This window comes from Ovis canadensis, chromosome 1, assembly GCF_042477335.2.
Source record: "Ovis canadensis isolate MfBH-ARS-UI-01 breed Bighorn chromosome 1, ARS-UI_OviCan_v2, whole genome shotgun sequence".
Lineage (NCBI taxonomy): Eukaryota > Metazoa > Chordata > Mammalia > Artiodactyla > Bovidae > Ovis > Ovis canadensis.
Genome location: NC_091245.1, coordinates 158,561,952 through 158,584,614, shown reverse-complemented (window position 1 = coordinate 158,584,614; position 22,663 = coordinate 158,561,952). Strand labels below are relative to the sequence as shown.

The 22,663-nt window shown below is 38.5% G+C and overlaps 1 pseudogene; it reads left to right on the top strand.

Annotated features, from left to right (window-relative positions):
* The first annotated feature begins 11,015 nt into the window (after nucleotides 1-11,015).
* LOC138440742 (small ribosomal subunit protein uS2-like) lies at nucleotides 11,016-20,173 on the top strand (annotated as a pseudogene).
* Nucleotides 20,174-22,663: the final 2,490 nt, after the last annotated feature.

Here is a 22,663-nt window from a genome sequence, read left to right as displayed (position 1 = left end):
GTTATACTAAGTTATTAAACTATAAACTCCTTAAGAGAACATATATTAATTATTTCTGGATTTTTTGCAGTTCCCAACAGGGTAATTTATACATACAATGTGTTCAATACATATTTTATTGAACTAAAGTGTAAAGCAGTTTTTAAAGGCTGCCACATTCTAACCTTGTATTAAAGCAGTATAAAATTAAAATGTGGTCCATGGATGAGCATCAGTATAGCTGTGAACTTGTTAGAAACACAAATTCTCAAGTCCCACACAAGACCTACTCTATCAGAATCTCTGTGGTAAACCTATGTTTAACTAGCTGATCTTTTAATCCAGGTGATCTTTATGTCCTCTTAAGTGAGAGGACTGACAGTATATTTCACATCAATTTCTTATGCAAATAGGTAATACCTATTAAATCTGCTGATTACCACTAAGCTGGAAATGATAACTAATAGACCCATCATTTTGCGGGAGGGAGATTAAATTAAAATTCTAAAACTAGAATAATTGTTGTTTCTAATAGAATAATATTAAATATAGATAAGCATAGGCTATTGTATATTAACCATATACTTTTTTAACAGCAACTATTTGAGCAAATTCTGGGAGATAGTAGAGGATAGAGGAGCCTCATGGGCTACAGTCCATGAGGTCACAAAGATTCAAGACAAGACTTAGGTACTGAACAACAACAGCAACAACATTATATCAAATACTATGCCAGATAATGGGATGGATACAAATATATTTCCTGCTTTCAAGGAGGAATATTTAGGCTGAAGAGACACTTATCCACACAAATAACTTAAAGTTCAGTGAAATAAGTGTGTCCGTTGTTTAGTAATTGTCTCCCAGTTCAATACCTACCGCCATAGACATCTTCATTAATGTTTGGGCTGGGACACCACAAACCACATTTTTGGGTGGGCAGCTGGCTGCCTTTTAACCTCTGATTGGGATGCTGCTGCTGCTGCCGCTAAGTCATGTCAGTCATGTCCGACTCTGTGCGACCCCACAGACGGAAGCCCACCAGGCTCCCCCATCCCCGGGATTCTCCAGGCAAGAACACTGGAGTGGGCTGCCATTTCCTTCTCCAATGTGTGAAAGTGAAAAGTGAAAGTGAAGTCTCTCAGTCCTGTCCGACTCTTCGAGACCCCATGGACTGTAGCCTACCAGGCTCCTCTGTCCGTCGGATTTCCCAGGCATGAGTACTGGAGTGACTTGCCATTGCCTTCTCTGGACTGGGATGCTAAAGGAAGGCAAAAAAGTTAGAAAAAGAAAAAGGGACTTGCTATTTCCTCCTGTTTCCATTGGCTTTCTACTGTAGTTAGCATCTTTCCAGCTTCACTACTTCACTCTAGTGTTAGTCGCTCCGTCCTGTCTCTTTGTAATTCCATGAACTGTAACCTTCCAGGCTCTTCTGTCCATGGAATTCTCCAGGCAAGAATACTGGAGTGGGTTGCTGTTCTCTTCTCCAGGGGATCTTCCCGAGCCAGGGATCAATCCCAGGTCTCCTGCACTGCAGGCAGATTCTTTACCATCTGAGCCACCAGGGAAGTCCTTACTAAGGTGATGCTGCTGCTGCTGCTAAGTTGCTTCTGCCATGTCCGACTCTGTGCAACCCCATAGACGGCAGCCCACCAGGCTCCCCCGTCCCTGGGATTTTCCAGGCAAGAACACTGGAGTTGGCTGCCATTTCCTTCTCCAATGCATGAAAGTGAAAAGTGAAAGTGAAGTTTCTCAGTTGTGTCCAACTCTTAGTGACAACATGGACTGCAGCCCACCAGGCTCCTCCATCCATGGGATTTTCCAGGCAAGAGTACTGGGGTGGGGTGCCATTGCCTTCTCCAGATATGAAGGTGATAGTTGGTTCCAATCACACCAGCTGAATTTAGTTTGCAGTTTTTTTGAATACTTTTAGAAGCAGCCTCCTCTGCACCTATTTAGAAACATCAAAACTTGTGGGCTAGTCCCCCTCCACAGAGATCTGAATTCCAGCCACTAACAAAGGTCCATCTAGTCAAGGCTATGATTTTTCCAGTGGTCATGTATGGATGTGAGAGTTGGACCCTGAAGAAAGCTGAGCACCAAAGAATTGGTGTGTTTGAACTGTGGTGTTGGAGAAGACTCTTGAGAGTCCCTTGGACTGCAAGGAGATCCAACCAATCCATTCTGAAGGAGATCAGCCCTGGGATTTCTTTGGTAGTAATGATGCTGAAGCTGAAACTCCAGTACTTTGGCCACCTCATGCAAAGAGTTGACTCATTGGAAAAGACTCTGATGCTGGGAGGGATTGGGGGCAGGAGGAGAAGGGGACAACAGAGGATGAGATGGCTGGATGGCATCACTGACTCAATGGACGTGAGTTTGAGTGAACTCTGGGAGCTGGTGATGAACAGGGAGGCCTGGCATGCTGCGATACATGGGGTCACAAAGAGTCGGACACGACTGAGCTACTGAACTGAACTGAACTGAACTGAACTGAAAGTCCCTTTTCTGGGCTAAGAACCAGCGCCAGCTCAGAGGCCCATCATCAAAGCATCTCAGTTTTAATAATCCCACTGTCTTCTGTTTATTTTCTAGCCCTACCTGTGGTTGCTGTTTCCTACAGTTGCTCCCACTGCAATAACCTAGTGCTCCATTTTTGCCTTTGTATCTTAATCAACTTTAAATCCATTAACAATTTTTTATATTATCTGTGTTAGAATAACTGGTGAGTTTTCTGTCTTCTCACTGGACATTAACCAATATAATAAATGATAGAAGACAGGGACTGTGAAGTGGTTAAACAACAACAACAAAAATCCCCAAACTATTTAAGTCATAGAGTATATGTAATTGAATTTGATTCTAAGACTCATAGCAACCAAATTTTTGGCTAGTTGAGAAGAAATAACTTTTCAGGTCTGACCTCATTTTGGAAATGAATTTTAATTTTTTGCCAAATGTAGAAAACACCTGTATTGGGGAACCATTTATTTGATATTGTTGTATGGTGACAGTCTGTAATTGGAAAGGTCATTGAATTAAATGGCAAATTAATTATTGGGGTTCTATGATAATGGTATTTGTATATTAATTTTATTATGCCCTTTTCCAGCAAAATAAGTGTTTCTTGAAGTGTGTAGAACATGCAAAAGGAAGTAAGGTAAAGGAGTGCATAAACTGAATGTTTATGTCCCCACATAATTCACAGGTTGAACTTAATCCCTGATAGGATGACATTGGTAGGTGGTGCTTTCGGGAGGTAATTAGGTAATGAGAGTGGAGCCCTCATGAGTGGGATTAGTGCACTCATGAAAAAGAGAACCCAGGGAGCTCACTCAAACCTTCCACCAAGTGATGACAAAGTAAAAAGAAAGTCATCTTTGAACCAGGAAGTGAATTCTCACCGGATGTTGAATCTGCCAGCACCTTGAACTCTGACTTCCCAGCCCTCAGAACTGTGAGAAATAAGTTTCTTTAAAAAACATATATATTTATTGAACTATAGTTGATTTATACTGTTGTGTTAACTTCTGCTGTACAGCAAAGTGACTTAGTCATACACATACATACAATCTTTATCATGTTCTTTTCCATTATGGTTTATCTCAGGATATTGAATATAGCTCCCTGTGCTATACAGTAGCACCTTGTTGTATACATTTCTATTGTTTATAAGCCACTCAATCGATGGTAATTTGCCAAAGCAGCCTGAATGTACTATGACAGGGAGTAAGATCAGAGTTAGAGGAGGACATTGGAACATGGTACTTGACTGAAGCCTGCGTAGGTGGTCAGGTACTGGAGCAGGGCGGTGTATTAAGAAAGTAATTGTAAAGAACTTGGGCAAATAGGCTGACAAAAAAAAATCCCTCCTATCTCTGGACCCTTCAATCCTAGTAATAAGCAAGGTCAGAAACCCCTGCAGCTGAGGTTTGTCCTTGTCTCAGCTTTCATAGGCCATCTTTGAAATGCTCTGTTCCAGAACAGCATGTACACATGGAAAGTGCTTATCTGTGAGATGGTTGCTTTTTCAATCTTGGTTTTTTCTTTTTTTTAAGTTTGCTAAGATAGTTGCAATAAATTTGAACTTTATGTTATATTGGAACATGATACAAAATTCTATTGACATTTCCAATAAAAATATTAGAAAATTTTCTACAATATCATCATCAGCCATGACAACAGCACATTTTATTGGAATATGTCCCTTTAAAATTTATCCAAACCTAGTAAATAGACAGCAGCAAGAATTCTTAGTGTTTATGAGATATTAGAAACACATGCATGCCAATTTCTATAAATGATGTAAAAAGAACAATCTTATATAAGATTGGCAAGTGTGTTGGGATTAATTAGACAAATCTGCCAAGTTTTAGACATAGCATTTTGTAGACTTCACATATAAATGTATTAGAGTGGGTTCATATTTATGAGACTTGTCCTATTATTTTACTTTTACTTAAACAATGCTGAAAGTTGCATATTAAAAGTGAGGGAGACTACAATCTGTATTCTTTGTTTATAATATGCCAAATATCCCATTATTTAGAATATCCAAGTGTTTAATTTCACTTAGACTCTAATGTTTAGTTAGTGAACTAACATTTCATTTTGTATCTCAGTGCTATGGCTTCACAAATACATAATCAAGAAGGCAAAGTTTTAGTTCTCCAAAATTAGAGTGTATTCATGAGGTTTATTACATATTACATAAGAAGTTATAAAATTCCTATTGTGGCAGGACATTAGATAGAATTTTCTAGATATATACTATTCACTGACATGTATCTTATCTTTACATCAACCAAGCCTTCTGACTAATGAGAATAGAAAGAGTATTAGTTCACCTGAAAATGTAATGTTCAGAGGGAAACTTTCAAGGAACAGGATTGAATATTTTTTTCAACAGTTCTTAAAGACTGTCTTGGAGAAGAGAATGGCAGTCTGCTCCAATACTCTTGCCTGGAGAATCCCATGGACAGAGGAGCCTGGCGGGCTACAGTCCATGGGATCACAGAGACTTGGACACGACTGAGCAACTAACACAACACAAAGACCGTCTAATAAATATATTAGGATTAAACACAATACTTTCCACTATTCTTGGAAGTTTAACACACATTTTAAAGGTTCACTGAAGTGATGTCATGTGTCCTATGACAAGGATCCTCCTTATTTAGATTCATTTATCATTATTTTCATTGCAGAAGACTTGTGATACTGAGACGTGTTTGTATGTAAGTGAAGTTCTGGAGTGGACAATTGTATACTTAAATACCCATTTTAGCTATGTTGGTCATTTAACTATATTTCCTTCCCAATAGTTCTATGTAAAGCTAAATCACAAAGTTAAGTGAGAAACGTCAGAGCCAAAACTTGATAAAGTCTGTGTTAGAAATGGAAGTATGCACTGGTGAATCTGACTTCAAATATCTATTCTCTTAAGACTATATGAGTACAATAAAAATGGATTGTTTTTCACTTTTGATTGGTACTGATTACAAAAGTACCAAATATGTTTACTTCTCAATGGGAGATCTGGTTTCCATGGGGACCAAACCAACCTCATCTGCTGTTTTGCAGACCATGCTCCATGTACCACCTCCACTTTGGCAGGAGTAGAGAGTGGCTGAACACAGCTACCCTGGCAAGTGTGCACAGCCCTCTATACAGTTTCTCCTTCATTTTCCATCCCCTTCCAAGAACAGAGCCCAGGGGGGGCTTCAAAGATGTGCAGCTTTCCTCCCACTTTCAAGTTGCATCACTTGTGATGCTCTTTGAAACTGGAACATTCTACATGATGATGATAAACATCCGCCATGTGTCACAATGTTTCTTCGAGTTAAGTGTCAGATTATCTGGCAGTATAAATAAGTGCCTATTTTTTATTGTTTTAATGCCTCTGTTACAGAGCCTGCACAGATCAATGATATTTCTTACACAGATGGATCAAATATCTATCAGATGCTGGCAATTTGCCCTATTTGATAGATATTTACGACTAATTCAGGTGTACGTCCTACACTTAACACAGCTTGCTATGTGCCAAAAATTGTTCTAAGCCTGAGGGATATAGAGATGAGGAAAACGAGTTCTTACTCTCAATAGCTTAGAATCTAGAAGAGACATAAGAATCACAGAAGCAGTATTTATAAACCACTGTGGTAAGTTTAATGATACAGTATTTACATTGAAAGATATGGGGTCACAGCAGGGACCCCAGTCTCATCCAATGGCATTAAGAAAGGCAAAAGGAGGCTTTCTGGGAGGCTGCCTTAAAAGAATGAAGACAAATCAGATGGTGAAGAAGCAGTAGCTTCAAGCAGTAAAGTAAGAAACAGCAGCTTCTGGTTTCAGAGACAGAGGCAATTTTGTGCTTGACCAAAACTTGTGAGGTGAGAAATAGTAAAACCAGTGAGCTGAAGGCAGGCCATTCCCCCGTGAATATTAGAAATTATGGATTTTCTCCAAAGCCACTGAAAAATATAAAAAGGAATCATAATGAGGACCACTGGTCAGTTGTGTGTTATTGAGTAACAAGACCCTGTGAAATATTTGAAGATCATGAAATGCTTAAATAAATAAATGGTCACTTAGGGGACCAGAATATAGCCCTGATGAATGTCAAAGCCAAAACTTTTAACATTTAAAACTCAAGATTTCACTGAATACAGTTCATGGGTTATCTTTAAAATCAATGTGTTACATTTTATTTCTGCTTAGCTTAGAAAAGAGAAATATGGTGGGAGGATGGCATACCAGCAGGCCTGAGGATGTGTGAATAACTGTGGCTCCTTGGGTCACTGGCATATAGTGAACCAATGGACAAAAGATATAGGGAGTCAAGAATATTCTTAAAATTTGAGCTTTTTCCTTTGGATTATCAAAAAATATAGTGAGTTTTTCACTGTCAGAAGTAGAAAGGCATAAACCTAATAATTTGAAGATACTCAGATTACTAGTTCAATTATTTTATTTTATAAAAGTACAAACAAAGATCAAACAGGTAAAATGATTTGACTAAATCACACAGGGATTTCTATTGCTCTTTGTTCATAGGTTTTTTTGGTTTTGTTTTTTTCCTATTCAGTTGAACAAAGTATAGAATAAACTGAAGATATAAACAGATAATTTGGGGCATTGGGAGAGATATTAAATATAAGCATTATATGGTTCTATCCTAGTCTAACAGTCCATGGGTTTTTAAACATGTTCTACTTTAAAATTTGATAAAATGTTGGCTAATGAGTTGAAACCCTCTGACTCCTCTCCAGTCAAAACTAATTCATTTGGAATAACCATATTTTCTTTCATTATCTTATTCCTATTACTTTTTAACTTTATGCTATTATTACCTTGTTGACAGTTTAGAGTATAAATTATTGTTTACTATAATTGTTTCTAGTAAATTATTATTTAATAAATTTATTATTTACTAAACATGAATTGATGGGCTATATAAGTAAGACAGTTTCTCTATTATAGAGAGGGGTGCAGCCAGTGGCATGATCATATATCATTAAAACAACAAATCTTATTCCTTAGGAAATTGTCTTTAGCTCATTCTGCTAGTCATTTATAGCAGTGTTTTGCAATAACACAAATAACAAAGCAAGGAGCAATATTAACTTAAAATGTGAAGCCATTCATTATGAGAAAAAACTCAGAATGGATGAAAATTTGTTTCTTGGAAACTAAAAAAAAATCTGGTAAGATGAAAAGCCAAAGATTTTGAATAGTTTAAGAAAAAGTCTTTAGAAGTATTTTGGCAAGTACTACTAGAATATTAAATGAAAAGGTAAAGCATTTGTCTTTCATCCGGAATAGTATTAACTATTATTCAATATTTCAAATTAGAAAATGTGTGGACATTTGTGTCTGTGTGGGTGCCATTCAGTTTGGTCTTGGGCAATTGAAATGGCTAAATAACACCCATATGGTAAACAGCTTGGTACGCCCAGTATAAAGGAAAAGGTGTTGGCAGGGAATCTGTGAAGGAGGCATTATTATTTGCACTCTTAGAGGTAATGTAAATGTCCAGCTTCAAGGGCTTTGTTTCTTTTCTTTAGTTTTTTTCTTTTTCCTTTCTTTCTTTCTGTAGAGATGTTAGACTTTGGCTGGGTTTTCATAGAATAGGATATTTTTCAATATTAAATACTCATGTCCAGATAACAATTACGTAGTTTGTTGCCTTGGAGGGTGATGGAAGGAAACCTATATATTTAGTTTCTATAACAAGAATCAGGGGTATTAGCAGTTATGGGAAAACATAAAATGATTTTTATCTGAAAAAAATCTTGCATTCTTTGTAGGTCAACATGACGTGTGAAGGAAAGATATTCAATAATAATACTTAATCATATTAATAGTTAACATATACTGAATATCAATTATCTGCCAGGGCCCTTGGAGAAGGAAATGGCAACTCACTCTAGTATTCTTGCCAGGAAACTCCCATGGACAAAGGAACCTGGTGGGCTCTGGGTTCACAGGGTTGCAAAGAGTTGGATCCTATTGAATGACTGAGAATGTCAAGGCCCTTATTAATAATTTCCATGTATTGTCCATTGATCTAATTTCATTTCATTCCCATAATATGTCTATGAAACTAGCATCATGACGATGCTGATTTTGCAGGTTTAGGAACTGAAGAACTGAGAGGTTAATTTAAACCACTGAGTGTGGGGTCAGGAATCTAATCCAGGCAGTCTTGTTCCACAGACATACTTGTCACTAGAGTGGTATGATGCCTTTTTGTAGTAAGATACCAATTTTTTAATGTTTTTGCAACATTTCAAAATTTGTGGGACTAGAGAAGACATTTAATATGATGTTTATAATGGATATGAGCAAGAGCTCAGAATTTGGAGTAAAGAGAACATAGCTTCACTTCTCCATTCTGCCAGTCTTAGGAAGTACTTACCTTCCCAAAAAGGTAAAGTGAGTCTCACTGTCTTCATCTTTTTCTCTTTTTTATTTTTAAAATTATGGATATGGGTATTTTTAATATATTATAAATTATATTTAAAATATATTTAAGGTTATGATAACACATTTACAGAAGACTTTTAAAATGGTGACATCTTTTCCCACATAGTGTTGTTTTCAGGATTAAATATATACGTGTAATGCATTTACTTAATTGCTCATGTGCTTTCAGTGAACTGTTATTTTTTTCAAAGCAAAGATCTAATGTCTACAGAGAATATGTTGTGTGAACCATTTATCTTCATTTAAGCAGAGTGACATTTGAGCATCAAATAAGTTCTGAGGCTTATATTTCTGAATTAGAAGATGAACATTAAGAAATCATTTCCTTTTTTATTTAATTTTGGAAGTCAATAGTACATATACTTAATTCTGGTGCAGTATAATTTTAATTCTGAACTTAAGTTTAGAAGATTCAAACTGATGCTCACCAAAAGTAAAAATTGAATTATTTGTCTGTGTTACATGAACTAATGTTTTTAATACACAGTTTAAGATTGCTAACATCAGGGACATTAAATACTATACCTAGACTAAATAAGTAACTATTTTTGAGGTTTTACATGGATTTTTCAATAGAATGTAAAAAAAATTATATCTCCATTCCTAGAAATATTTCTTAGTAATTACCATAGAGGGTGGTGTGGAAGGCAGTTTTTGTTTTCTTCTTATGTAACAGGAATCAAAACTTTAAATTCTCACAGAAAATTTAACTAATCTGTTAATTTTTAACATGTTTTGAAATATAAGATTGCTAAAACAATATATCTTTGAAGTGGAATAATATCTCATTAAAAATTAGTCAAAACATGACATAATAATATCTTAAAACATTTTCTTATTATATTTAAAAATAAATTTTTAGATATTTTATAAGTACATCATTTAGGAAATGATGTCCACAATATAAGAATATCTTCTGAAAATGAATCTAAAAGAGATTAAGCACTATATTTAGTGGGAATAGTCTGTCATAGGCAATTGAACACAAACCAATTTAAATAAGATATTCCATAAATATGTTAAATAAATAAAAATCTGATGTAGAGCTCATACATTACATAAAAAGAAAAAATATGACACTTTCACTTTAATAAAGCTTAGACTTTTTAAGTATCTTATACTTACACAAAATAAACTATCACTTAGATCTAAACTTTTAAGGATTTTCACTTATAAAGACTCAAAATTGTAGGACTTTCAGAATCATCTGCCTTTTGACATAGATTTGAAAACTTCAAATAACTTTTAGTTTCAATTCTGTGGCAACAAGGGAATCATCACCACATGCTGAAGTAACAGTATTATTTAACTCCTCTCTGGGACACTTAAAGGAGCAGCCTACAATGTGGTTTGGGACAGCTGGATCCCATGTGCCTTGGTTTCAGTATTTATCGCTGGAGTAGATGAACCTCACCTTGAAATGTGGGCAGAATAGTCTCTTCAGTCAGCGCACAGAAGGCTATGTGGCAAGGTTGAAATCAATATTCACACTTGCCCTGTGAAATCTACTTGATTCAAAGTTTTCCCTTTGTGGTATTAGCAATGGTGAAGGATGATATTCAGCTCCATAACCAGTTGGAATTCATGAATTTCAAATTAAAATTTGAGTCTTCTATAGTGAAAAAAAATCATATCTCCTTCATCTGGGGTTCATGGAAAGACGTCAGGGGACCAAGGGGCCTAGAACCAAGTTGAGATGGTGTGCTGTTCCATGTGTAGGCACATTTTACTATGAAGCAGGCTCTTAACTTCTATACTTCTGTTACATTCTCAAGAGGATATGTAAACTATATTTATATATAAATATATAAAAAATATATTGTTTTATATGTATATATATATTTATATAAAGAATGTAAGAATCATTATGTTGAGAGAAAAGGAACTCCAAACTTCTGTCACATGTTTTAAAGAAGCCAGGAACAACTGACCTAAGTTTAAATTTTGTGTCAAAAAAAATTGCTTTGTACAGGCTCTCTAAATAGTACTCAGAAATGCCGTGAGGCAATCAGGGAATTATCTTTAATATAGCAAGCACAGCTGCGATGGCGCGCATAGCGGCTGAGAGGAGCTACCCCACATCCGAGGTCAGGGGCGGTGACTGGGAGGAGCAACCCCACGTCCAAGGAGTGGTGCCTGTGCGGAATAGAGGAGCTATTCCATGTTCAAGGTCAGAAGGGGTGGCGATGAGAAGATACCCCTCTTCCAAGGTAAGGAGCAGTGGCTGCGCTTTGGTGGAGCAGCCGTGAAGAGATACGCCACGTCCAAGGTAAGAGAAACCCAGCAGATGTTGCAAGAGGGCATCAGAGCACAGGCACACTGAAACCATACTCACAGAAAACTAGTCAATCTAATCACACTAGGACCATAGCCTTGTCTAACTCAGTGAAACTAAGCCATGCCCTGTGGGGCCACCCAAGATGGACCAGTCATGGTAGAAAGGTCTGACAGAATATGGTCCACTGGAGAAGGGAATGGCAAGCCACTTCAATATTCTTGCCTTGAGAACTCCATGAACAGTATGAAAAGGCAAAATGATAGGATACTGAAAGAGGAACTCCCCAGGTCAGTAGGTGCCCAGTATGCTACTGGAGATCAGAGTAGAAATAACTACAGAAAGAATGAGGGGATGAAGCCAAAGCAAAAACAATACCCAGCTGTGGATGTGACTGGTGATAGAAGCAAGGTCTGATGCTGTAAAGAGCAATATTGCATAGGAACCTGGAATGTTAGGTCCATGAATCAAGGCAAATTGGAAGTGGTCAAACAGCAGATGGCAAGAGTGAACGTCAACATTCTAGAAATCAGCAAACTAAAATGGACTGGAATGGGTGAATTTAATTCAGATGACCATTATATCTACTACTGTGGGCAGGAATCCCTCAGAAGAAATGGAGTAGCCGACATAGTCAACAAAAGAGTCCGAAATGCAGTACTTAGATGCAATCTCAAAAACGACAGAATGATCTCTGTTCATTTCCAAGGCAAACCATTCAATATCACAGTAATCCAAGTCTATGCCCCAACCAGTAATGCTGAAGAAGCTGAAGTTGAATGGTTCTATGAAGACCTACAAGACCTTTTAGAACTAACACCCAAAAAAGATGTCCTTTTCATTATTGACAAATTCAGACTGAAATTGAAGAAAGTAGGGAAAACCACTAGACCATTCAGGTATGACCTAAATCAAATCCCTGATGATACAGCGGAAGTGACAAATAGATTTAAGGGCCTAGATCTCATAGGTAGAGTGCCTGATGAACTATGGACAGAGGTTCCTCACATTGTACAGGAGACAGGGATCAAGACCATCCCCATGGAAAAGAAATGCAAAAAAGCAAAATCGCTTCCTGGGGAGGCCTTACAAATAGCTGTGAAAAGAAGAGAAGCAAAAAAGCAAAGAGAAAAGGAAAGATATAAGCATCTGAATGCAGTTCCAAAGAATAGCAAGAAGAGATAAGAAAGCCTTCCTCAGCGATCAATGCAAAGAAATAGAGGAAAACAACAGAATGGGAAAGACTAGAGATCTCTTCAAGAAAATCAGAGATACCAAGGGAACATTTCATGCAAAGATGGGCTCGATAAAGGACAGAAATGATATGAACCTAACAGAAGCAGAAGATATTAAGAAGAGGTGGCAGGAATACACAGAAGAACTGTACAAAAAACATCTTCACGACCAAGATCATCATGATGGCATGATCACTCACCTAGAGCCAGACATCTTGGAATGTGAAGTCAAGTGTGCCTTAGAAAGCACCACGAACAAAGCTAGCGGAGGTGATGGAATTCCAGTGGAGCTATTTCAAATCCTGAAAGATGATGCTGTGAAAGTGCTGCACTCAATATGCCAGCAAATTTGGAAAACTCAGCAGTGGCCACAGGACTGGAAAAGGTTAGCTTTCATTCCAATCCCAAAGAAAAGCAATGCCAAAGAATGCTCAAACTACTGCACAATTGCACTCATCTCACATGCTAGTAAAGTAATGCTCAAAATTCTCCAAGCCAGGCTTCAGCAATACATGAACCGTGAACTTCCTGATGTTCAAGCTGGTTTTAGAACAGGCAGAGGAACCAGAGATCAAATTGCTAACATCCACTGGATCATGGATAAAGGAAGAGAGTTCCAGACAAACATCTATTTCTGCTTTATTGACTATGCCAAAGCCTTTGACTGTGTGGATCATAATAAACTGTGGAAAATTGTGAGAGAGATGGGAATATCAGAGCACCTGACCTGCCTCTTGAGAAACCTATATGCAGGTCAGGAAGAAACAGTTAGAACTGGACATGGAACAACAGACTGGTTCCAAATAGGAAAAGGAGTACGTCAAGGCTGTATATTGTCACTCTGCTTATTTATCTTATATGCAGAGTACATCATGCGAAACTCTGGGCTGGAAGAAGCACAAGCTGGAATCAAGATTGCCGGGAGAAATTCAATAACCTCAGATATGCAGATGACAGCACCCTTATGGCAGAAAGTGAAGAGGAACTAAAAAGACTCTTGATGAAAGTGAAAGAGGAGAGTGAAAAAGTTGGCTTAAAGCTCAACATTCAGAAAATGAACATCATGGCATCTGGTCCCATCACTTCATGGCAAATAGATGGAGAAACAGTGGAAACAGTGTCAGACTTTATTTTGGGGGGCTCTAAAATCACTGCAGATGGTGACTGCATCCATGAAATTAAAAGACGCTTACTCCTTGGAAGGAAAGTTATGACCAACCTAGACAGCATATTAAAAAGCAGAGACATTACTTTGCCAACAAAGGTCCATCTTGTCAAGGCCATGGCTTTCCCAGTGGTCATGTATGGATGTGAGATTTGGACTGTGAAGAAGGCTGAGCGCCGAAGAATTGATGCTTTTGAACTGTGGTGTTGGAGAAGACTCTTGAGAGTCCCTTGGACTGCAAGGAGATCCAACCAGTCCATTCTGAAGGAGATCAGCCCTGGGATTTCTTTGGAAGGAATGATGCTAAAGCTGAAACTCCAGTACTTTGGCCACCTCATGCAAAGAGTTGACTCATTGGAAAAGACTCTGATGCTGGGAGGGATTGGGGGCAGGAGGAGAAGGGGACAACAGAGGATGAGATGGCTGGATGGCATCACTGACTCCATGGACATGAGTCTGAGTGAACTCCGGGAGTTGGTGATGGACAGGGAGGCCTGGCGTGCTGCGATTCATGGGGTCTCAAGGAATCAGACACGACTGAGCGACTGAAATGAACTGAAATGGATGAACTGATACTGAGAAGACTATGCCTGAGTGTCTGAAATACATAATCAGAGGGAGGGGTAAAAGTTAGAAAGTGAAAAAGTCATCAGCAACTATTTAGTAAGCATTATCTACCAGCCGCTGAAGTAGGCATGTTACATATGTGAATATAGAGCGACCTCAAACATCACTTGGCAGTTATCACCATTATTCTCAATAGACAGATTACAAAAGGAAACAAAAGTTAAGAATCTTGATGAAGTTAACACACATAGCTTAAGAGGGAGATCTGAAGTCCTCATCAAGGTCTGACTAGACTGCAGTATTTCCGATATATCATGATTTTTTGTGTTTAAAATCTTAGCATTCTTTTTTTTTTTTAGTTTTTTATTTTTTAAATTTTAAAATCTTTAATTCTTACATGCGTTCCCAAATATGAACCCCCCTCCCACCTCCCTCCCCATAACATCTCTCTGGGTCATCCCCATGCACCAGCCCCAAGCATGCTGTATCCTGCGTCGGACATAGACTGGCGATTCGATTCTTACATGATAGTATACATGTTACAATGCCATTCTCCCAAATCATCCCACCCTCTCCCTCTCCCTCTGAGTCCAAAAGTCCGTTATACACATCTGTGTCTTTTTTCCTGTCTTGCATACAGGGTCGTCATTGCCATCTTCCTAAATTCCATATATATGTGTTAGTATACTGTATTGGTGTTTTTCTTTCTGGCTTACTTCACTCTGTATAATCGGCTCCAGTTTCATCCATCTCATCAGAACTGATTCAAATGAATTCTTTTTAACGGCTGAGTAATACTCCATTGTGTATATGTACCAAAGCTTTCTTATCCATTCATCTGCTGATGGACATCTAGGTTGTTTCCATGTCCTGGCTATTATAAACATTGCTGCGATGAACATTGGGAACCCTCCTACACTGTTGGTGGGAATGCAAACTAGTACAGCCACTATGGAGAACAGTGTGGAGATTCCTTAAAAAATTGCAAATAGAACTACCTTATGACCCAGCAATCCCACTGCTGGGCATACACACCAAGGAAACCAGAATGGAAAGAGACACATGTACCCCAATGTAAATCTTAGCATTCTACAAGTAAAAAATTTGAGGAATTTTGTTTTATTCACCAGTATGTAGGGTTAAGTTTGGTGCCTAGAACAAAATAGGAACTAATTGTAAAATGAATGCATCCTGCCCAAACTACCATTTAACAGAGAAAATATGAGAACAAGAGAGGGAAAATATCTTATTAAAGGCCACTCAGCTAGTTAGTGGCAAAAGTAATGGAAGCCCAATATCCTGTATCCTAGATAAATATGTTGTCTACTGCATGTGAGTGGTAAAGCCCATTCCAGAATACCTCTTTATCTTGGATCAGTACTGGCACTCTGAAGTAGATGACATCTTTGAAATTATTCTATGTAATTGCACCCACTAAACATTCTATCTGTAACAAGTTTTCATTCTGTTCTTGAAAAGAATTTGTCCTTAATTATGATACAGTTTCCTTCATCTGGTATATTTTGCTAATGTTCTTATTTTGTCCTTCTGATCTATAAAGAATCATATAATTCTTCACATCCTATAAATTCACCTTCAGTATATGTCTAGCAAATAAAAGAGAACATGTCCCAAACTGACTCTTGCAATGCAATTTGTGCTGATCACAGAGTTCAGCTCTTGGTTTAAACTTTCAATTGCTCCAGCTGTATGGTTTATTCTGAATCCTGATAGAACTTTTTACCTCACTTTAAGCAGTCATCAAGCTTTATAATTATTCTTATTTGTGTATACATTTAATCTTTCCTAAAACAGAACTTATATGTGATTTTATATCTTACCTACAATAAATAACTCTTGTTAGATGCTCATGCCTTGCTAATAACTGGGCATTGCTCTGAATTAGTTGGGGCTTTGAGGTACTTCTAGTCCTGAAAAGTTATTTAGTAGCTACAATATTTATAGAAGTTCAATTTTCCCTCAACAATTACCAGGCTACTTCCTTTGTCCTTTTACATTTCCTCATATATCCTTAATTGATCTCTGTACAAATGTATATTTTCTGATCATCTATTTATTAGGTAGAAAGTTAGGCCTGAGCCTAGCAGAAAAGGATGCAAGCAGATCTCTAAACCCCACCCCAGTCAGGGGCTAACAGGGCCCAAGAGAGCTCACAGATATCTACAAAATAACCACAGAGACTTTTCTAACTCTGGAACCTGCATCCTAGGTACACATGGGATACAAACTAACCATAGGGGCTTCTCCAACTCCAGTATGTGAGTCCTTGATACACAGCTGTGTCCCCAAGTAACCTTAGCCAGCCAGGAGCCCATTAAGGGCTCATAAACGTTCAATACACACATACATCTGATTATAACAGACCGAATTATGGGAAAGACATGCTCAATAGAGCCTGCTGTTAGGTAACTTGCAACTGTCAAATCAAAATTATCCGTCCAAGCCCCTTAGATGAATATGTAAAAGCCATATCTTGAAAACACTGTACCTCATCATTCCAGCACCAGTACCTTTCTTGCTTGGCCCACCTCTCGCTGAGGTAGTCTTTCCTTAGTAAACTTGTTTTTGTCATAGGTAGGACTTCAGATTCTTCTTGTATCCTTGCCAAGTACTAACGCCCACGAGGGAGGGTCCTCTTTGATGCTCCCAAATCCAGTAACACATTAATTCATTGGCCAACACTGATCTCAGCTCCCTGTTGTGTCCTTTAGTTGTGCTAAAGATTCTCTAGGCTGAGAAAATTGTTAATTTTGCTAAATATACCTCCTGATATCAATAAGATACAATTATCATCAACTTCTTATGAAATGAAAACAATATAAAACAAGGCCACATAGGCCCCAAGGAACCATATCTTCTGAGGTACAGATTACACTTTAAATTCTGAATTTTACTTTAAGATACTGTTTATCTCTACCTTTCAAAAATATGGAGAGAAACAGATATATATAAATATAATTGAAAAAAAAATTAGTTCTATTACAGTTACCTCAGGTTTTTCTCCCCTTTCTATGGGAAATATACTTGGCTTTAGCAAGAAGTATTGGAAGAGAAAAAAGATTGCATCTAATGTGTATGCCAGACACTGCTGAGGAAAATCATCCTTCTTCATTTGTTTACCATGTTCTTTCAAAGTAAATTTCCTTCAGTTGAAGGGAGATTGTTAATGTCAGATCTTTCTATGTCTAACCAAAATATATCAAATATTGTTCAAAGAGCTGACTCACATTATGTCTGTGTATTGTACAAAGGGTGCATTAAATATAAGTTTTTAATAACCAAGAAATTACTGATAGACAATCCTTAAAAAGAAGCCATATAATGAATGTGGGATTAAGCCCTTAACAAGAGTCCTTGATACTTGCAGACATCCTGCAGCTCTCTGAATTCCCATCATGTTTTTAATCATAATTGCTTTCTTAGCACCCATCTGGGCTGCTATCAACAGAGGCCTATTACTTCCAGAAAAGAATAAATAGGGAGGCAAGTTAATTCTTCGGAAGCTCCAGTTCTGCCTTGGTGCAGATTTCTCCATAATAAAATAAAAGAAGGAAGCATTGAAAAAAAAAAAAAAAAGATTTAACTGAAGCAAGTATCCCTAAATAGATTATTTTCCACAAAGAATCAGTGGGTGCTAAATGTTCCCTTGTTGGCTATAAAATCACTGGGGGAGAAATAACAATTCCAGCAATCACAGCATTAGTTTAACCCTACGAACTTAGATACAAAGAAAAAATGAAAAATACTTTCAAAAGACCATCCTAAAGAAGGCCACACAATTAAGATGGTCATTAGTGGGAGGTTTCCAGCTTCTTTGCTTTTGCTCTGGAAGGGGCTCCATAGGGTCTATGATTACCCTTCAAAGCATAACAATATGTGTTTCTGTTCATGGATTTGGGGGTTTGAATATGTTATTAAAAGAGTCGCTGTAGTTTTATCACTTCTAGTATCTCCTGGGGCATTGTATACAGCTGCATTCAAAGAAAATGAACTGTTTTAAACTTGATCATATTCGTCCCTTGGGCTCATCTGATTACAAAATTGCCCAATGAGCTGTTACAGTATTTTCAACTAATTAAGTAACACATATATTGGGATTTCTTTCTTCTTTTTTTTTTTTGCCTTTATAGTATATGTTTCACCTGTCTCCAACAGTGTGAATGTCTCAGTGTTTATTGTGCTGCCCAAACACTCAAACCACATCCCTAAAATACATCTTTTCTCACATCCCTCTTCATGTCACGGAGATGAATAGTGCACATTTGTTTTGCCATTTTATTGATTCTTAATCAGAGCCATTAAAGAGCAAATCTATTCAATCCAGGAACTCTGAGAGCTACATTTGACTACCAGATCATGCAATTTCCTAAATCAGTGGGTGACAATTCAAGAGTCCTTTGGGACATAGTTACTACACTGAAGCAAGGAAACAGAGACACATCTTCAGTAAAAGAAACTGTCACATAGAGGAAGAAGTGAATCCTTCAGAATGTGTATTTTTGCCATGTTGCAAATTTCTCTTTGAAATCAAGGAATGATGGATTAAAAAAAAAAAAAGCCATTCAATGCTGCTGAGAGAGGGTTCCACGCAGCACTGTTTTGGGATCCCAGCTTAACTCAAAAGGAAATTTTTGCAGTGTCTAGAATCCTTGATATACTACAAATGAAGGAAGAATATGTCCTCAAATTCCTTGTAGCAGGAACCCATCAGGTGGCACCAATCTGGACTTCCAAATTGGACAGTACATCTACAAAAGGAAAAGCGATGACATACACATCATAAAAACTTAGTTCCCAAGACGTAAGATCATGACATCTGGTACCATCACTTCATAGATGGGGTAAAAATAGAAACAGTTACAGACTTTATTTCCATGGGCTCCAATATCACTGTGGACAGTGACTGCAGCTATAAAATTAAAAGATACTTGCTCTTTGGAAAAGCTATGACAAACCTAGACAGTGTATTAAAAAGAAAGGACATCACTTTGCTGATAAAGGTCCATATTGTCAAAGCTATGTTTTTTTCCAGTAGTCATGTACCAGTGTGAGAGTTGGACCATAAAGAAATCTGAGTGCCAAAGAACTGATGTTTTTGATCTGTGATGCTGGAAAAGACTCTTAAGAGTCCCTTGGTCAGCAAGGAGATCAAACTAATTAATCTTAAAGGAAATCAGCCCTGAATATTGATTGGAAAGACTGAATGCTGAAGCTGAAGCTCCAATACTTTGGCCACCTGATGTGAAGAGCCAACTCATTTGAAAAGACCCTGATGCTGAGAAAGACTGAGGGCAGAAGGAGAAGGTAGTGAGAGGATGAGATGGCTGGATGGCATCATTGGCTCAATGGACATGAGTTTGAGCAAACTCTGGGAGGTGGTAAAGGACAGGGAAGCCAGTGTGCTTCAGTCCCTAGGATCGCAAAGAGTCAGACACAACAGAGAGACTGAACAGCAACCACATCATAAATCTGAAGAGAACCTGGGAGAAGCTTCTTCCAGCAGCTGTGTCATTGTTGCCATTGAGAACAGCTGATATTAGAGTCTTACCCTCCAGGAATGTTGGCTAGCGAGTTGTACTGAAGTTGGCTGCTGTGTCTGGAGCCAGTCCTACTAGTGACTGCTTCACTCCTGGAAGCTTTACTAAGCTGGATCCAGGCAGCTATTGCTCTGTGTAACACAGACTCTCCTCTTTGTTATGTGGATGTTGCGATCTGAGCAAGAGCAAGGGAAATTACTCAATGGATCTGATGTGCAGGATGCTGGCCTAGGAAGTTCTGCACACACATGGTACCATGTCCCCCTGAGCAACCTTGAGAGGTCTTGCCTGATATTTGCTTCCAGGGATAGTAAAGAGATGTTTAAAAAGGCTTGTGACCAAGGAGGAAGGTCAGGGCAAATGGACCAGTCCAGCTTCTGAGTTTGCTACCACTCAAATCTGAGGTTGCAGACTAAAGACACAAAGGAGTCCTCTGTGTCTATCAGACAGTTTCCTACTAAAGATGGTGATGGGGCTTCCCTGGTGACCCAAATGGTAAAGAATCTGCCTGTAATGCGGGAGACTGGGTTCTATCCCTGGGTCAAGAAGATCCCCTGGAGAAGGAAATGGCAACCCACTTAAGTATTCTTGCCTGGAGAATCCCCATGGACAGAGGAGCCTGGTGAGCTACAGTCCGTGGGGTCAAAAAGAGTCAGGCACCACTGAGTGGCTCACACACACACACACAAAGATGGTGGTACTGAGTCTACCACCAAAGGCTCATGGGCAGCTCCCACTGCTCAGGCCACTGAATGGCTAAGAACAACCCCTAGTAGTTTTAATGTGCTCCTTAATCTTAAGAATTAAGGGTGGGGGGAAATAACCAGTTTCTTTGAAAAAAAATGATTCAGCAATACAAGTGTTATGGATAGAATGTGTACCCCTAAAAGGCATGTATTGAAGCCTTTCCCCTCAGTGTATTGGAGACCAGGTCCTTAGGGAGATAAGTAAGGCTAGATGAGGTGGATCCTGATCCCATAGGACTGGTGTCCTTAGCAGAAGAAAAAGACGCACTACAACTTATACCCTTTTCCCTCAAGAGCTAAGGGAAGAAGCCATGTGAGGACCCAGAAGGAGCAGCTGCATGCCAAGAAAAGCACTTTCTTCAAAAACCAACTCTGATCCTGCTTGCACTTCTGACCTCCAAACTGTGAGAAGATTAATTTCTGTGGTTTAAGTCATCCTAGTCTGTGGTATTTTTTTTTATGACAGTCCTAGCAAAGTAGTACAGTGAGCTCTAAAGAAATTATTCTATAGGAGAGCAAGGACAGTTTTCCTAACTTAAAAAGAAATAGTTTGTTGTTTAGTTGCTCAGTCGTGTCAGACTCTTTTGCGACTCCATGGAGCCCTCCAGGCTCCTTTGTCCATGGGATTTCCCCGGCAAGAACACTGGAGTGGGTTGCCATTTCCTTCTCCAAGGGATCTTCCTGACCCAAGGATCAAGCCACTGAGCCACCAAGGAAATCCCATATAATTCAAAATAAGTGAGTAAAAGTACAGTTTAGTTCAGTTCAGTCACTTAGTTGTGTCCAACTCTTTGCCACTCCATGAATCACAGCACGCCAAGCCTCCCTGTCCATCACCAACTCCCAGAGTCTACTCAAACTCATGTCCATTGAGTCAGTGATGCCATCCAGCCATCTCATCCTCTTTCATCCCTTTCTCCTCCTGCCCCCAATCCCTCCCAGCATCAGAGTCTTTTCCAATGAGTCAACTCTTCACATGATGTGGCCAAAGTATTGGAGTTTCAGCTTCAGCATCACTCCTTCCAATGAACACCCAGGACTGACCTCCTTTAGGATGGACTAGTTGGACCTCCCTGCAGTTCAAGGGACTCTCAGGAGTCTTCTCCAACACCACAGTTCAAAAGCATCAATTCTTTGGTGCTCAGCTTTCTTCACAGTCCAACTCTCTCATTCATACATGACCACTGGAAAAACCATAGCCTTGACTAGATGAACCCTTGTTGGCAAAGTAATGTCTCTGCTTTTTAATATGCTGTCTAGGTTGGTCCATAACTTTCCTTCCAAGGAGGAAGCGTCTTTTAATTTCATGGCTGCAATCACCCCCTGCAATTATTTTGGAGCCCCCCAAAATAAAGTCTGACACTGTTTCCACTGTTTCCCCATCTATTTCCCATGAAGTGATGGGGCCAGATGCCATGATCTTAGTTTTCTAAATGTTGAGCTTTAAGCCAACTTTTTCACTCTCCTCTTTCACTTTCATCAAGAGGCTTTTTAGTTCTGTACAGTAAATGCGAAAAAAGCTATATTCTTGCCAGGATAATCATAAGAACAAAATGCTATAAATCACTGTCTGTTTTCATTCAAATCTGTAGTAGAATCAAAGGACTGTACTAGTCACATGTCGCAGAGCTTCTCAGAATCCAGCATACTTCCATGTTGTCTCTTAATGACCTATATATGACACCATCCTTTTTGATAGTGGACTTTGAGATGCTGCAGTGAAATGCCTAAAGATGGCATAAAAGCTCATAATACATTGTGGTGCTGAAGGCCTGTGCCTGAGAGGTCACAATCCATCCAAATGCAGTAGATAGACAGTCAATTCATGATGTTACTTGGAACAGTACTATCTTCAATATCTTATCAGATGCCTGATTTTTATTAAATTAATACAACACGATAATATAGTGAGTGTGATAGTTGCAAAGTTGTATAAAAGTAAGTAATATGATTGCTAGAATGAGATCTAGTAATATGCCATCTCAATAAGGTATATTTGACTTCATGCGAAAATTTCTTCTTATAAAGGAGATATCAGATAACTGAGATTATGTTTGTGAAGTTCCCATTGGCATTATTCGGAGGGTACCTCAACATTCTGTTTCCTAGTTATATGTGTGTAGCCTAAATGTCTCCCAACCCCGGAG